Source organism: Mercenaria mercenaria, chromosome 11 (assembly GCF_021730395.1).
Source record: "Mercenaria mercenaria strain notata chromosome 11, MADL_Memer_1, whole genome shotgun sequence".
In the NCBI taxonomy this organism is placed as follows: Eukaryota; Metazoa; Mollusca; class Bivalvia; order Venerida; family Veneridae; genus Mercenaria; species Mercenaria mercenaria.
This window is the reverse complement of record NC_069371.1, coordinates 41335384-41354771: the sequence shown is the minus strand read 5'-3', so window position 1 is coordinate 41354771 and position 19388 is coordinate 41335384. Positions and strand designations below refer to the sequence as shown.

The 19388-nt window shown below is 34.9% G+C and overlaps 1 protein-coding gene across 6 annotated transcripts in view; it reads right to left on the bottom strand.

Moving 5' to 3' along the window:
* The window catches only part of LOC123531374 (transmembrane protein 198-like), a 61605-nt gene that overhangs the window by 24926 nt on the left and 17291 nt on the right, over positions 1 to 19388 (bottom strand). Inside the window, exon 1 of one of the 6 annotated variants that reach the window (XM_045312246.2) lies at positions 12165 to 12514. The exons of 3 other annotated variants lie outside the window; for them this stretch is intronic. The gene's annotated coding sequence lies outside the window, so the exon portion shown is untranslated. Of the gene's footprint in view, positions 1 to 1548; positions 2060 to 4960; positions 5129 to 12164; positions 12515 to 19388 lie in introns of those variants that run through there. 2 more of the 6 variants (XM_045312244.2, XM_045312245.2) reach the window with 2 other exon arrangements.

Here is a 19388-nt window from a genome sequence, read left to right as displayed (position 1 = left end):
TCCACAAAATAAAATGATTTCATGGTATGTCTACTGTACATGTGGAGTCAAATCTCACCTACCCATTAAATACCAACATTTCAAAAAGTTAAATTCTCACCACATATCACATCTCTACATGACATTCCCAGTACTTGAAAAATGTGAGAAAAGACCTTAAATAACTGTGAAAATACCAGCTACACGTTAATGATTGGTAATCAAAATTAGCTACAGGATAAGGTGAAAGACAAACACGAAAATAATGGCAAAAACTGCAATAATGTGAAAATTGAAACTTCTCATTTTTGATGTTTTTTTTCAACAAAACAAATGTTTAAGGATCAAGTATTTCCTCTAAGTCAATCTTATTTTCTTTCATCTCATAGCCCATAATGAGAATATGAAAGTCACTGTTTTTTTTTCAGATTCTAATATCAAGACTGCAGACTAATGATTTTTTTTTTTTAAATAAAGCATTTTTTTGTAATTTTGACAGTTCTACTTTCACTTTCAGAAAAAATGAGAGAAAATGTTCATGTTACACCAGGACTACCCAAAGAAATAATCTAGACATACAATACTTATGAACATAATGCTAAACTATTTTATCTCAGTGGTCAGGTAGAACGAGGATATATGTAACAGGGGGAAGGCAAACGTAATAAACATCTTTACATTTACTACCGTAATAAAACTACCACTTTTGATAAGATTTAATAGAATATGAATAATAAATGAATAGACAAGCTGCAAGTATGAAATAATTGTCATAATGAGAATAAGCTAGGTGTTCCAGCATTATTGCCTATGAAGTAAATAACTTATATAAGGGGAGGTAACCAACCACAGTACATAATAAACTGTAAATTCATTGAACTTTACCCAAAACACAAAGTAACAAAGCTGGATCTACAGCTCGAAGGGTCGTGAGTTTGATCCTTATAGGCAGGGTGTATGTTCTCCATGACGCATTGATAAAAGACACTGTGTCTGAAATCATTCGTCCTACACCTCTGACATGTGGGGAAGTTGGCAGAACAAGTTTGTACTGGTACAGAATCCAGGAACACTAGTTAGGAACACTAGTACTGTTGAAAAATGGTATTAACACCGAACAAACAAACAAACTGATATTAGATACAGCTGCCATTTTCCAAGCTTTTTTCATAGGCAGGCTTGAATAGTGTACAAGTAAATCACTCATAAAAACCAGTATCCGAAATACAAATATTAACCCTTAGCCTGCTGGCGGCAAGTGATTCTGCCTTTGCGACCAGTGCAGACCAAGATCAGCCTGCACATCCGTGCAGTCTGATCATGGTCTGCAATGTTCGCTATTCAGTCAGTAAATTTTTAGTAAACACCCCTTCAAATGATAAATGGTACTGCCCAAACTGAATGATGAAACAGTCCATTTTAGAAATTTAGCAGGCTAAGGGTTAATAATGATTAAGTAAGGTTTCCAATACCTGTTACAACCTACAATTTTATATTAGCACGACCTAGCTTCAAAAATATTAATTGCTATCATTTTTATATATATAAAATTAGGAAAGCAAGACTTACATTCTAATGTATGTACACAGATTATGATTTTGTTAAAATGAATAAAATTTACTTAATCCGCAATATTTCAACATAAATTCTATTCATATATTAACTGTTATGTCTTGGTTGAAGGCTGACTGAGCACTCCTAATTGGCCATAGATAAGAGCGTTAATCAGGCGTTTAAGTCCGTAAGTACGCAATAAATATATTTTAAAGTAATCAAAGGAGTGATCTAAATTTTAATCATCAGACGTAAGCAAAACTGTGTAATAATCCAGCACCATTATCTCGGTACACAAAAATTAATGAACTGTTTATTTTGTATAGTTTACTACTATATCAACACAATCTTTTCCGTATAAATTAATTTACATTAATTTCATTATCTCAAATGAAAATAGTTTTATCTACGGATGAAATATTCCATTCACAAAACTTTGTAACACTTCAATGAATATTTTATATAATCGTAAAAACCACACAATCCTTATAGGACAGTTTGTATTTCACATGGGTGTGATATGCATTTCTTTATTGATCTGCGCAACTTATTTCCACACACTTAAATATAATCCTCTGGACGTGCAATGTTTGTCTAGACCGAGATATTTGTTAAACCGTTCAAACAAGGAAACTTTTATGGTGCAGAACAATAAAAAGCAGACGTATTGTTGTTGGTAGCTTGAAAAGTTCGGAGATAATGTACAATTGTATGCTGATTATTTAATCTTAAAAGTTTGTCAAACATTAGCTAAATGGGATACACTCATCTTTTGATGGCCTGTGTTGATGCAGTCATTCTTATTTTTCATTATCTGAAGAAAACTGAAAATTTCTAAAGAACTTAAATTGCTATTTTTTCTCAGTATTTTCCATTCTGGCATTTACTTTTGAAGACATATTAGTAGAAGTTCATTTTTAAGACAGTTCTCTCAATGAAGATATAAGTAAAGTGAAGGATTTGAACAGGACCAAAAGTAATGCCTTTAAGCCCTCATGCAAATTACTGAAAACAATTTCCTGCTGTCAGTTTTGCTGCTAAATTACAAAAAATACTGCTGAAAGTTTTAATTTACTGCAAAATTACCAAAAATTTTGCTGAAAGTTATGTAGTCAACTGCAAAATTACCAAAAATATTGCTGGAAGTTATAGTTAACTGCAAAATTACCAATAATACTGCTGAAAGTTACAGTTATAACTGCAAAATTACCAAAAATACTGCTGAAAGTTACAATTTACTGCAAAATAACCAAAAATACCGCTGAATTTTTTTGTTTACTACAAAATTACCAAAAATATTATAGTTTACTGCAAAATTACCAAGTAAATTACTGCAGAAAGTTATAATTTACTGCAAAACACTGAAAAGTTACACAATGCAGTTAACTGCTAAAGTACCAGGAATACTATTGTAATTTAAAAGTTATATAGTTTAATGCAAAATCAATAAAAACATTTACTGAAGGGCAAATGGATGAAAGGCAATGAGTCTACTTCATAATAACACGGACAGAACAGCCTTGCCAAATTCCCTCAGTCAGATATAGTAAAAATTGATCACTAGATTCCAAGTCCCACTGAGCATCGTAATTCACTGATTACTTTACAACAGACTGTAATTTTGATAACAATTATACTGTCAAATATGGACTTCTAAACATCTCTTGGCTGTAATTAAACTGAATAGTAAGTTACGAAACTTTCTCAATAATTCATGAACATTTAAACAAAGATTCAGGCTGGCCTCATTTCAGACTATTGATTATCTATCACAACTTTCTGCAAGCGGTGCAAAAAGTAGGCCACTGCGACGCAGTTTCCAAAGTTTACCAAATATGGTGTTCCAATTGAAGACAACACCAGACAACAAAGAACACAATAAATCAAATCAATTTCTGAGAAAAATAAAGTGGCTTCTTTCACTTAATTAAAATACTTCAGACTGGTTTACTCTCGCAGACAGATATGCTGACTGTTCAGTGACAAATGCTTGGCACCAGTCTAGTTATACTCAACACATACCCAAATAATTAGATAATTGTAATTTATTCTAAAATAACTGTCTAATGCAAATTATTCTGTAAATACTTTGGCAGGCTATTCCTATATTTATATTAATACTCAGACTTCTACAAATTGAAAGCAGTTTCTGCTGAATTTAACATTACCGAACAAAATCCAAGAATCCAGCACTGTGAGTGACACAATCTTAGATGTTGAGTGCTGAATGGTAGAGCATCAGACTACTGAACATCTTTAAAGACCTGCTCCAGTCCTACCTTTTAACCTTAAATTGTCACTTAAAAAGCATGAAAATCCTGACTATGAACAGTGACGCCTGTCAAAATAGAGTCTATTTTATATAAAATCCTATATAAAATACCTGTGGTTTTGCGTGCTAAGTGTGGCGCATGGCCGTTAACTGTTACCTATTGTAATCGTGGATTGCATAAACACAATAGAATTTGAATAGCTGCGGAGCAGAGCTTTAAAGTTATCTGTTTGAATCCTTTCATGTCATTTTCAGTCAGATTTTAATTTACACAATAACTGCTGACTAATTAGCCAAAGCATGCAGCTTATTGTGATTGACTGAATGTTAAGCTTAATTCCATATTTATATCATTTAGTCTTGTTCATATTAATTTTAGAAAAAACTTTCCTAAAATTGTGAAAACTCATCCAACCTATATATCAGAAACATCTTACCAAACACCATAAACAACAGGCATATTGAAACACCATAAACAACAGGCATGCACCATAAACAACAGGCATATTGAAACGCCATAAACAACAGGCATATTGAAACGCCATAAACAACAGGCATATTGAAACACCATAAACAACAGGCATATTGAAACACCATAAACAACAGGGATATTGAAACACCATAAACAACAGGGATACTGAAACACCATAAACAACAGGGATATTGAAACACCATAAACAACAGGGATACTGAAACACCATAAACAACTGGGATACTGAAACACTATAAACAACAGAGATATAAAAACACCATAAACAACAGGCATATTGAAACACCATAAACAACAGGCATATTGAAACACCATACACAACTGGGATACTGAAACACCATAAACAACAGGGATATTGAAACACCATAAACAACAGAGATATTGAAACACCATTTACAACAGGCATATTGAAACACCATACACAACTGGGATACTGAAACACCATAAACAACAGAGTTATTGAAACACCATAAACAAGAGGCATATTTAAACACCATAAACAACAGAGGTATTGAAACATCATGAACACTTAGGGTATTGCAACACCATTAACAATGTAGATACTGACACTGGCATAAATAAAATGAATACTGAAACACCATAAACAACAGAGATACTGTTATAATTATATTCTTTCAATTTAGTAATAAAATGTAAACACTCACAATATCTTTGCTGTCTACATAAATCCTTTGAAAAATATATATCCCTTTATATATCACATAAAAAAATTATTTGAATTTAAAATTTAAATATCCACACAGGCGGTTATTATTTATAATACACCCACATCCGTAAATGAATTTAAATCGTTCTGTAACCAGTCTGGTGAATGAAAGCGTATGACTGGAAAATGACAGTAAATAACATTACACCCAAGATGGGATTGTAAAATGATGAATAAATAAAAAGTAAATCATACATGCGTGACTTTCAAACTTGAAAAATTTAATAACTGTCACATATAAACCGGCCAGACTATTTCAAAATCTAAATAGACTGTATTTATCTATACATATATCTACCATTCATGCAAATTATCATTTTAAATTGAAATAAACCACACATAGAAAGTGCCTTTTACTAGTTTAATTTGAGGTTATGACGTTCTAAATAAGGACAGTTAAAGGAAAATCGATTGTATTACCTCTACTTTCTTATCAAACAGCTTACAGAATTCCATGGCAACAGAAAATAAATGTAGATTTTAATTTCCATGTTATTATCCATGATATTTTGTTTGTTGGCTTTAACGTCGCACCAAAGCAATTATAGGTCATATGGCGACTTTCTAGCTTTGATGGTGGAGGAAGACACCAGGTGCACCTCCATGCATTATATCATCGCGCGTGGGCACCTGGGTAGAACCACAGGCCTTCGCAAGCCAGCTGGATGGCTTCCTCACATGAAAAATTCAACGCCCCGAGTGAGGCTCGAACCCACATCGATAAGGGGCAAGTGATTTGAAGTAAGCTACCTTAACCACTCAGCCATGGAGGCCCCCATGATATTACAAAATATAATTTTTTATCTGACAGATTATATTATATGTAAGTATATATATTTAACCTATATTATTAAGCAATGCAAAAAAAATTCATCCGTGGCAAGTTTATTTGAAAAGTTACTAAATTTCTGACTGATCATTTTACTATCATATAAATTTAAGTAACACTTGTAAAACGTCACTTACTGATTCAACAAAAAGTCCAATGTTTATTCCTTGAACACAAAACTTTCAATGAAGTATTAATCATTTTCCCCTTAACTTCATTAAAATGTTACAATTTCAGCCATTCATAATTCTTTAATGCACAAACTAATTTGATCCTTCTTAAAGCCCAGGTGTAAAAGAAAACAAAATCTCGAATATGCCTTTTTCTAATCCCGACTTTAGATTTAACTTATATCAAATCAAATACAACATAAGTACACCATTATGACCATAATATGTACTTGAAAAACAAAATCAAATTTTTTGATCAAACATTAAAAGAAATATTAACCTAGCTGTTGGTCAAGAGGCATTTGAAATCGAGTTCAAAAGGTGACTGACTCTTTTAAATCAATAATATTAAATTATGCTTCCTTTTTGCTCCTCAGAGGGTAAATATTATTACCACTGTTGTTTTCAAAAATATACCAGATGAATCATTCAAAATGACAATGTAATGACAGACTGCATTTTTTTATATTACTGTTATATTTCTTACAACTTCATCAGAAGCATTTTCATACACACTTCGCCTTGCTCATCCATCTATCGCAAGACACAGACATTCAGCAAGCATGTGTCGTGAAGCTCCTGAAAAATCCTAATATCCCAAAGACATCAGGTCCCTGACAGTTACAGTAATCTACATCCATTCTCCTGCAAGCAGCAAGTGATTCTGAAACAGAGGAGAAGTACCACCCACATGTACCTCCAACTTCCACATACACCTTCATACACCTTCAACTTCCAAATGTACCTTCAACTTCCACATGTACCTTCAACTTTCACATACACCTTCAACTTCCACATGTACCTTCAACTTCCACATGTACCTTCAACTTCAACATGTACCTTTAACTTCCACATGCACCTTCAACTTTCACATGTACCTTCAACTTCCACATGTACCTTCAACTTCCACATACACCTTCAACTTCCACATGTACCTTCAACTTCCACATGCACCTTCAACTTCCACATGTACCTTCAACTTCCACATCCACCTTCAACTTCCAAATCCACCTTCAACTTTCACATGCACCCAAGTCTTGTGAAGCCCAGTCAGTGATGCCAGTATTCAAGGAATAAAAAGGATAAAGTGAATGTGTCATTATTAAATGGGATTTGGCAAAAACACTTGACAAACACCACACCAAACTCCTCATCCTCTAGCTCCACCAGGAACTGTAATGATCTCCAAGCAAAGACAGCTATAAACCTGTTATACCGTCACACCAAGAACTGCAATGAGCACAGTTTACCTACAAAATGCAGAAATTTGCTTGCTGCAGACCAGTCATGAAATTAGGACCACCTTTCAAACTAGCAGCAAAGACCATTCCGTACAAGTAAGAACAAAGATTGGAAGACTGCAAGCCACTTTTCTAGAGTTTGGGCCCCCTACAAGGCTTTTCACTGCCATCTGATAATTGTAATTACGTTGCCTACACTAACTTGCTGGACATGACGGGGGTTGGTCAACACATCTAGTACATAATTTTACATTCATACAGGCTTAATTGTTCATTCCAACTTTCTGATGTCAACCCTGCAGTCTGATATAATTTCTGAACCCCCTCTATTCAAAACAAAAAAGCTGTTACCTTGTTTTTGCTAGTTAATCACAGAAATATGTATTTCATCCTGTGTGTTCCTACATGTCTGAGCCATAACTGACAAGAAATCCTATATTTAACACACTTTTTAACACTTTAAAACAAAAGATTTGTTTTTGACTGATTGTAATCAAGCTTTTAATGGTAATCAATGATCCATTGTATAACAAATATTTATAGTTTTGTTAAGTAACTTTCTGTGGTTTTTACATTAAAACAATAGAATGACAACACAATAAGTAACCGTAAGCAAGACATGATGACCTTTTTTAACCCTTAGCCTGCTAAATATCTAAAATGGACTGGTCCATCATTCAATTTGGGCAATACAACCTATTATTCAAAGGGGTGTTCACTGAAAATTTACTGACTGAATAGCGACCAGTGCAGACCATGATCAGCTTGCACGGATGTGCAGGCAGATCTTGGTCTGCACTGGTCGCAAAGGCAGAATCACTTGCCACCAGCTTAAAGGATATATTGGGGCATAAATTTTACAAAAATAATATTGAAGCTAGGGGCCTCCATGGTCAAGTGGTTAAGGTCACTTGCCACACGAAGCGGGTTCAAGCCTCACTCGGGGCATTGAATTCTTTGTGTGAGAAAGCCATCCAGCTGGCTTGCGAAAGGTCAGTGGTTCTACCCAGGTGCCCACCCATGATGAAATAATGCACAGAGAGGCACATGGGGTCTTCCTCCACCATCAAAGCTGGAAAGTCTCCGTGACCTATAATTGTGCCGATGTGATGTTAAAACCGACAAAAAACAAAAGTTACCTATGCTCACTATATGCAGTACATTTAATTAAGAAAACAAAATAAAATTTCAAATTATTACCTCTTTCTTCTCCAATAAAAATTCCTTCCTGAATGATACAAATGCTCCCATTCATAAACATATATCACACACTTTAATATTTGTAACATGTTCAACTATTGATTCATTCAAAACCTGTACAAAGTATAAAGGGCCAAGTGATACACTATAATGTAGATCAATACACTAGATTTGAAACATTAGCTGATAAATTAACTGATTGGAAAATGTCATCAAGATCAACTGATCATTCATTCATCAATACACTTAATGATCTTTCAGGGACTGGGGAGATCAACTATAGTTTTTGGTTGAGTTTGATTACATTTACAGGAAGCCTCATCATCCTTACTGAAAGCTGAATGGTATTTGCAAGACTGAGGATTAAGTCAATGTTTAACAACTTTTTCAGCAGCAAAAGCAATAGCAGTCAGTCAAAATGTGAAAGTCAATTTGTATATACTGTTTGCTTAAGGTTTAATTCCATTTTCAACACCAACGGCAGTCAGTGAAAATGTGAAAGTCAATTTGTATATACTGTTTGCTTAAGGTTTAATTCCATTTTCAACACCAACGGCAGTCAGTGAAAATGTGAAAGTCAATTTGTATATACTGTTTGCTTAAGGTTTAATTCCATTTCCAACACCAATGGCAGTCAGTCAAAATGTGAAAGTAAATGTGCACATATAGTTTGCTCAAGGTTAAGTGTCTTTTTTCAGCAGCAATGGCAGTCAGTAAAAATGTGAAAGTAAATGTGCATATACTGTTTTCTTAATGTTTAATGCCATTTTCAGCAGCAATGGCAGTCAGTAAAAATGTGAAAGTCTGACAATGAGCATAATACTGCAAGCTTAAGGTTTAATGCCATTCTCAGCAGTATGAGTTTAAAACCATTTTCAGCAGTCAGTGAAAATGTGAAAGTTGATGTGCATAATACTGCTTGCTTAAGGTTTAATGCCATTTTCAGCAGAAATGACAGTCAGTGAAAATGTGAAAGTCAATGTGCATATATTGTTTGCTCAAGGTTTAGTGCCATTTTCAGCAGTAATGACAGTCAGTTAAAATGTGAAAGTCAATGTGCATATACTGATTGCTAAAGGTTTAATGCCATTTTCAGCAGTATGAGTTTAATGCCATTTACAGCAGTAATGGCATTCAGTGAAAATGTGAAAGTCAATGTGCATATACTGATTGCTAAAGGTTTAATGCCATTTTCAGCAGTATGAGTTTAATGCCGGTTACAGCAGTAATGGCAGTCAGTGAAAATGTGAAAGTCAATGTGCATATACTGATTGCTTAAGGTTTAATGCCATTTTCTGCAGTATGAGTTTAATGCCAGTTACAGCAGTAATGGCAGTCAGTGAAAATGTGAAAGTCAATGTGCATATACTGATTGCTAAAGGTTTAATGCCATTTTCAGCAGTATGAGTTTAATGCCAGTTACAACAGTAATGGCAGTCAGTGAAAATGTGAAAGTCATTGTGCATATATACTGATTGCTCAAGGTTTAATATCATTTTCAGTAGTAAAAGGGGAATTCACTGAAAATTTACTTACTGAAAAGCGAACAGTGCAGACCAAGATCAGCCTGCACATCCGGCTATTTAAGATTAATTTCATATTGTGTTAAATCCCCATGAAATATCTATTTCTGCACAAACCACAATTTTTTTTGCCCACAAAATTTAAAATTATTTCATAGTATATGACAAAATCCTATCCTTTTTTAAATCAACATCTAAATAAAAAAATCTCTTTTATTTTTTGTGTTTTGCTTGCAGTGCAAATTACTTGGCAAGATAAAAGATAACAAATATCAATAAAATATTAGAAATAGACGTATACAGATGTGGCCCATGGGATCCTTAACATGTCAAATACACATAAGATATATAAAGCAGACAGTTTGGATAGATTTCAATTCTGCCTTCATGCAGAAATTCTACATCTTTAAAAGGTTAAAACTGGATCAAGTCATGTAATGTGTAATGATTTTTTTTTGAAAACTTTGTCACTGACTATTAAACTTTCTTTTATATTCTATGTCATTACAATATATACTAAAGAGGTCCCTACTCAGGTTCTTCCCAAGAAAGATGGTTTCGCATGTATCGGTGCTATACACCGGACACGTTAAACAACTAGACTATCTATTCACAAAGAGCTGGGCTAAGTTAGCCAGACAGGCCTGTATCTAAAAGGATTTGTCTCACTTTGTCCCTCTAGTCAGATCGCTCTGTGTCTGTACTATTAGAGGATGAATTTGGTGCCCTGCGTTACGTAAAGCCCTTCTGAACGTGTTTATCATGAAGAAGCACTATATAAATCTGGTAGTGTTTATTCATTAAGTATTTACTACACAGACAAAAAGTATGTCAAAACTATTTGATTTTCTAAACCAGCAACAAGACAGAGTTTTTTAACATCATTAAATTTACTTTGCTCAAGCAATGACAAGAACATAAGAACAAAGTTATTACTTTTGTGTAAGAATTGCAAAACCACTTTGGTAGCCTAGTGGTAGAGCGCCAGCTTTGAGTGCCCGAGATTGTGGGTTCGATCCCTGGCCACATCATACCAAAGACATGAAAAATGGTACTAGTAGCTTCCTCAATTAGCGCCCAGTATTAAGAGAATAGTGCTAGGACTGGTCAGCTCGGCGTCAGTATAATGTGACTGGGTGGGGTATCAGTCACGTGTCTACGGCATGATATTCCAGTGAGGCAGCTCACTGCTACATTTTAGTAGACACCGTCATTTGTAGGACTGTTGAAAAAGATTGTAAACCCGAACACACACACACACACACACACACACACACAAACACACAAGATTTGCAAACAAGAGGGCCAAGATGGCCCTAGGTCGCTCACCTGAGAAACACACCATAATACACCATAACAGTGTAAACACAGACCTAGTGATTGCATGGAAAAAAATATTCTGACCAAGTATCATTAAAATTGGAGCAAACACAAGTATTTCTTTTATTTGACCTAGTGACCTAGTTTTTGACCCCAGATGACCCATATTCAACCCTGACCTAGATTTCATCAAGAAAATCATTCTGACCAAATTTCATAAAGATCAACTGAAAAATACAGTCTCTTTTGCATACACAAGGTTTTTCTTTGATTTGACCTAGTGACCTAGTTTTTGACCACAGATGACCAATAACCAAATTCTACCTAGATTTTATCAAGGCAATAATTCTGACCAAATTTCATGAAGATCAGTTGAAAAAAAAACAGCCTCTATCGCATACACAAGCTAAATGTTGACGGACAGACAGACAGACGACAGACAGACAGACGACAGACATCGAGTGATCAGAAAACTCAGGTGAGCTAAAAAGAAAATGACAAAACAGGAAATTTTATTGAAAATCAAAAGAAATTCACAATAAAACATAGTTACATTGATTTTCTTATTATAATCTTTCTTTATGACTCAAGATTATTGTACTCAAGACTTTTGTTCCGAGTACATAATTTTTAAAAAAAAGTGTTAATATGCATTAAATAAGACCATCTTTAAAGCATCTTTCAATCTGTTTAAAAGTAATTAAATGTTAATGCTAATTGAAAACATTCATGCATGAAACAAACACAGTGCAAGAATTTATAATGATAATCCTTGAAACATTAAATTACCAAAATCTGAAAGGCTGAGTAAAAACTGTCCATCTTGTATTCAAAAATGTAAAATATCCATTTATATTACCAATCTGATTAAATCCAACAAAAATCCTCTGGAAGATTTTATAGAATTATGCTTTTCAAATCTGTCCTTTTGAAACACTCTGAATGTCATCCGTAAATGTTAAAACAAAAACCATGTAGTTTGATCTTGCTGCATAAAATTCCCATAAGAATCACAATAAAATGAATCATTTAAAATGTCCACGATACTATGAAATCATTAATTTTCATGGGCGACTAATTTTCGTGGATTTCGTGGTTGTGTCACTCTACAAAATTAAATTTCAAAGAGCAAGTAGATCTAATATTCCCATTCATTTTGTGTTCAAAACTTGAAAACCACGAATTCATTTCCCCATGGTCAAAACCACGTCTTTCCATGCCCATGAAATTTAACGAATTCACAGTATACAATAAATTCCAACTCAAGCATTATGAAATTAGTCTAAAATAGCATCAAATGCTTTTATAAACCTAATGATAATAGCATATAATTTACAACTGCAAAAGTATATATAAAGTATCTTATATCCCCACAGTTAAAACCCCACTTCAAAGTTCAACAACTGTATTATATCGCTATTATATCTTAACAGATCCATCACAAGCAGTGATTCTCCCATATTTATCTATAATAAGGCCAAGTTAAAAACTTTGAAGGGCTAGACTATCTTCGGCATCATTTGTGACAATTACTACTAAGTGGATTTGCTAGTAATTTTATACTATTCTAATGCTCTATTTTATACTATTCTAATGCTCTGCATGCTGACAGCGTTTTGAATTATCACAACACTTTTTCTGGATGTTATAAATTGAAGCTCAAGTTGTGCATCCAAAGAAAAATGTGAAAGTTTTGCTGGTCTGTTACATTGCCTTCTTTGCATTATTTCAGGCAAATCCTCCAATATATGTACAGGCCATACCTCTGATATAATATTATGATAAAAAAAATCATCGGTGGCAAGTTTTGAAAAGTTACTAAATTTCTGACTGATCATTTTACTATCATATAAATTTAAGTAACACAAAACGTCACTTACTGATTCAACAAAAAGTCCAATGTTTATTCCTTGAACACAAAACCTTCAATGAAGTATTATTGTCCCCTTAACTTCATTAAAAAGTTACAATTTCAGCCATTCATAATTCTTTAATGCACAAACTAATTCGATCCTTCTTAAAGCCCAGGTGTAATAGAAAACAAAATCTTGAATATGCCTTTTTCTAATCCTGACTTTAGATTTAACTTATATCAAATCAAATACAACATAAGTACACCATTATGACCATAATATGTACTTGAAAAACAAAATCAATTTTTTTGATCAAACATTAAAAGAAATATTAACCTAGCTGTTGGTCAAGAGGCATTTGAAATTGAGTTCAAAAGGTGACTGACTCTTTAAAATCAATAATATTAAATTATGCTTCCTTTTTGCTCCTCAAAGGGTAAATATTATTACCACTGTTGTTTTCAAAAATATACCAGATGAATCATTCAAAATGACAATGTAATGATATAAGACAGACTGCTTTTTTTTGGATTACTGTTATATTTCTTACAACTTCATCAGAAGCATTTTTATACACACTTCACCTTGCTCATCCATCTATCGCAAGACACAGACATTCAGCAAGCATGTGTCGTAAAGCTCCTGAAAAATCCCAATATCCCAAAGACATCAGGTTCCTGACAGTTACAGTAACCTACATTCATCCTTCAGAAGGCAGCAAGTGAAACAGAGGAAAGAGAAGTATCATCTACATGCACCTTCAACTTACACATGTACCTTCAACTTCCATGTACACCTTCAACTTCAACAATGTACCTTCAACTTCCACATGCACCTTCAACTTCCACATGCACCTTGCCTCAGGTTACATCCAGTACATCAGTAACTAAATGCAAGCTTATATTTAGAACATTAATACATGTAACATCAATAAACACCTCTTTCCCTACTAGACTCTGTCAGACAGCCAGTGTCTTGTGAAGCCCAGTCAGTGATGCCACCATTCAAGGAATAAATAGGATCAAGCGAATGTGTCCTTATTAAATGCAATTTGGCAAAAACACTTGACAAACATCACACCAAATACTCATCCTCTAGCTCCACCAGGAACTGTAATGGTCTCCAAGCAAAGGCAGCTATAAACCTGTTATACCGTCACATCAAGAACTGCAATGAGCACAGTTTTACCTACAAAATGCAGAATGGCTTGCTGCAGACCAGTCATGAAATTAGTACCACCTTTCAAACAAGCAGCAAAGACCATTCCGTACAAGTAAGAACAAAGATTGGAAGACTGCAGCCACTTTTCTAGAGTTAGGACCCCTACAAGGCTTTTCACTGCCATCTGATAATTGTAATTACGTTGCCTACACTAACTTGCTGGACATGACGGGGGTTGGTCAACACACCTAGTATATAATTTTACATTCATACAGGCTTAATTGTTCATTCCAACTTTCTGATGTCAACCAAGCAGTCTGATATAATTTCTGAACCCTCTCTATTCAAAACAAAAAGCTATTACCTAGTTTTTGCTAGTTAATCACAGAAATATGTATTTCGTCCTGTGTGTTCCTACATGTCTGAGCCATAACTGACAAGAAATCCTATATTTAACACACTTTTTAACACTTTAAAACAAAAGATTTGTTTTTGACTGATTGCAATCTGAAGCTTTTAATGGAAATCAATGATCCATTGTATAACAAATATTTATAGTTTTGTACCTTACTTTCTGTGGTTTTTACATTAAAACAATACAATGACAACACAATGAGTAACCTTAAGCAAGACATGATGTCTTTTATAAAGGATAATACTGGGGCATAAAATTTTGATAAACAATATTGAAGCTAGGGGCCTCCATGGTCAAGTGGTTAAGGTCGCTAACTTCAAATCACTTGCCCCACCAAGTGGGTTCGAGCCTCACTCGGGGCAATGGATTCTTCGCGTGGGGAAGCCATCCTACTGGCTTACAGAAGGTCAGGGCGGTGGTTCTATCCAGGTGCTCGCCCATGATGAAATAATGCATGAAGGGGCACCTGGGGTCTTCCTCCACCATCAAAAGCTGGGAAGTCTCCAACTGTGCCGATGTGATGTTAAAACCGACAAAAAAACAAAAGTGACCTTTGCTCACTATATGCAGTACATTTAATTAAGAAAACAAAATAAAATTTCAGATTATTACCTCTTTCTTCTCCAATAAAAATTCCTTCCTGAATGATATAAATGCTCCCATTCATAAACATATATCACACACTTTAATATTTGTAACATGTTCAACAGTTACCAATATTGATTCATTCAAAACCTGTACAAAGTATAAAGGGCCCAAGTGATATACACTATAATGTAGATCAATACACTAGATTTGAAACATTAGCTGATGAATTAACTGATTGGAAATTGTCATCAAGATCAACTGATCATTCATTCATCAATACACTTAATGATCTTTCTGGGACTGGGGGGGATCAACTATATACAATGTTTTTGTTGGAGTTTGATTACATTTACAGGAAGTCTCATCATCCTTACTGAAGACTAAATTCAATGGTATTTGCAACACTGAGGATTAAGTCAATTCAGAGTGAAAATGTGAACATCAATGTGCATGTACGGTGGTCAATCACATACAGTCGACATCGTACTTGCGACCACCTCTATTAAGCGATTTTTGTATTAAACGACCGGTCAAAATCCCTCCCGAACGTTTTCAGTACATAAATTCATTCCATTAAGCGACTTTTTCATTAAACGACTAGCGACCACATTAATGTAGTCCCGACAGGTAAATTATTAGACAAAAGTATCTATTAAGCGATCGGGCACCAAAATTCTACCGGGCATTCTTCATCTGTGTAATTAGCAAGTACGTTTTGTATATGACTGAATGCAATTAACCTTTGTATCAGCCGAACTGACAAACAATATAGCCATAATTTTCACGACGGATTGTGGACTTGGAAAAGTGTTCACAATGTTTTAATACCATACGTGGATGTTCAAAAATAGATACAGTTACATTAACAGATAAAAATAAATTTTCTTTTCATCTGACCGAAATTCATTAAGAGACCACTCCATTAAGAGACCACTTCTTAGCAGTCCCTTGGGTGGTCTCTTAATACAATGTCGACTGTATGATAATTTTCAGCTTTTTATATATTCTGTTGGAGATTTATTTAAGGAACAAAAAGAACCATTACTTAGAGTTAGATTCCCAATGGAAATGCATATTTAATTACTTTTTGTGAAATTTTGTAATTACCTCCCTTTGATACAAGAGTCTTCAAAAAGTTGACTATCTCTGTTATTTCAATATAATTTTTAGTTTACATTTGCATTAGAAAAATATTGGGATATTTAACACAGCATGTAGCTTTGAAATTCATCTATTTTTAATCTTAAGGTTTAATACCATATCAAGCAATAACAAGAGCTGTCTCCATAGGATGACACATGCCCCCGATGGCACTTTGAATGAATAGTTATGGCCGATGTTAAGAGTTTAGGACCTTTGACCTACGGACATGGGTCTTGCGCGTGACATGTCGTCTTACTGTGGTACACATTCATGCCCAATAATTTTAAAATCCATGCATGAATGACAAAGATATGGACCGGACACGCCCATCAATGCACTATCATGAAATATGATCTTAAACGTCTAAGTGTGACCTTGACCTATAAGCTATGGACCTGGGTCTTGTGCGCAACACGTCGTCTTACTGTGGTACACATTCATGCCAAGTTATTTGAAAATCCATCCATGGATGACAAAGATATGGACCGGACATGAATGCACTATCATGAAAAATGACCTTTAATGTCTAAGTGTGACCTTGACCTTTGAGCTACGGACCTGGGTCTTGCGCGCGACACGTCGTCTTACTGTGGTACACATTCATGCCAAGTTATTTGAAAATCCATCCATCGATGACAAAGATATGGACCGGACATGAAAATTGCGGACAGACTGACAGACCGACAGACGGTTCAAAAACTATATGCCTCCCTTCGGGGGCATAAAAATGTGACAATGTGCATGTATTCACGGGTGGTAAACGCGCAATCCAGTTCCCACTGGTAATACGCTTAAAATGGGTTGCGCCACGTCCAGTGCTGGTGTTGCGCATCAACATATACAAAATCGAGGTAGGTGGGTTTTTGTTTTTGTAAATAATGACACATTTACGAATGTTTTCGAAAAAAGCAAAATTCGACACAAAAATGAATAAAGATCACATTGTGTGAAATACCAACTTATTAATTTAAGAATCAGCTCTGTTATCACGAAAACTCTGCTGGCTCGAACTGTCAAAAAAGTATGGAATTATGATAAAGGCAAATTTTTAAACTATTGTGCCTTCTTTCTGGAAATGTGACGCTTCTAATGATCAAATACGTGTAAAACAGTCATGAATATCACATTCACTTGAATGAAATGTTGCTTTTGGGGGAAAGATTGGCAAAAAATAATCGGGAAATAAACTGGGTTGTGCCCCGGGAATGGAGTTGCGCGTATATATTATATACATTATGATGTATATGAGCAACTCCATTCCCGGTGCACAACCCCATTCCCGATGATTTTTTGTCAATTATGTCCACGTAAGCAGGATTTGAAGCAAATAATTTTGATATTCGTTACTTTATAACAGTTGAGTTATCATAAACAAGAGGGTCATGATGACCCTGGATCGCTCACCAGAGTAATATGAGCTACATGTTTCAAATGTCAAACTGATGATTTTTAGAATTTTTTTGGAAGATTTTCTGATGTACAATCAAGTAACCCCTGGGGCGGGGCCAAGTTTACCCCGGGGTTCATGAATGGAACAAAGTTTGTAGAAGTCTACTAGGCAATGTAACATGTCAAATATCTAAGATCTAGGCCTTCTGGTTTATTTTTAGCAAATTTATGAAGATTTCCCTATATACAATCAAGTAACCCCTGGGGCTGGGTAAATTTGACCCTGGGGGGTCCAGATCTGAATTTTTTTTGTAGAAGTACTAGGCAATGCTACACGTCAAATATCTAAGATCTAGGCCTTCTGGTTTATTTTTAGAAAATTTTTGAAGATTTTCCTTTGTAAAATCAAGTGACCCAATGGGACGGGGTCAATTTAACCCCGGGGGTCATGATTAGAATTTTTTTTGTAGAAGTCTACTAGGCAATGCTACACGTCAAATATCTAAGACCTAGGCCTTTTGGTTTATTTTTTAGAAATTTTTTGAAGATTTTCCTATGTAAAATCAAGTGACCCCTGGGACGGGGATCAATTTTGACCCTGGGGGTCATGATTTAAACAGATTTTGGAGAGGTTCACTAGGCAATGCTACATGTGAAATATCTAAGCTGTAGGCCTTCTGGTTTATTTTTAGAAAATTTTTGAAGATTTTCCTATGGAAAATCAAGTGACCCCTGGGCCGGATTTGAACAAATTTTGTAGAGGTCCATTAGGCAATGCTACATGTCAAATATCTAAGCTGTAGGCCTTCTGGTTTATTTTTAGAAAAATTTGAAATTTTTCCATGTACAATCAAGTAACCCCATTGGGCGGGGTCAATTTGACCCCGGATGTCACGATTTGAACAAATTTTGTAGAAGTCTACTAGGCAATGCTACACATTAAATATCTAAGATCTAGGCCCTCTGGTTTATTTCTAGAAAATTTTTGAAGATTTTCCTTTGTAAAATCAAGTGACCTCTGGGGCGGGGTCAATTTTGACCCTGGGGGTCATGATTTGAACAAATTTTGTAGAGGTCCACTAGGCAATGCTACACGTGAAATATCTAAGCTCTAGGCCTTCAGTTTACTTTTAGAAAATTTTTGAAGATTTTCCAATGTAAAATCAAGTGACCCCTAGGGCGGGGTCAATTTTGACCCTGGGTTCATGATTTGAACAACTTTAGTAGAGGTCCTCTAGGCAATGCTACATGTCAAATATCTAAGCTCTAGGGCTTCTGGTTTTTGAGAAGAAGATTTTTTAAGATTTTCCTATGTAAAATCAAGTGACCCCTAGGGCGGGGTCAATTTTGACCCCCGGGTCATGATTTGAACAAATTTGGCAGAGGTCCACTAGGCAATGCTTCAAACCAAATATCTTAGCTCTAGGGCTTCTGGTTTTTGAGAAGAAGATTTTTAAAGTTTTTCCTTTCTGTTTCCATGGCAACCAGAGTTCTGCATGGAATTCAATTCTTTGAACAATTTTTAAAGAAGACC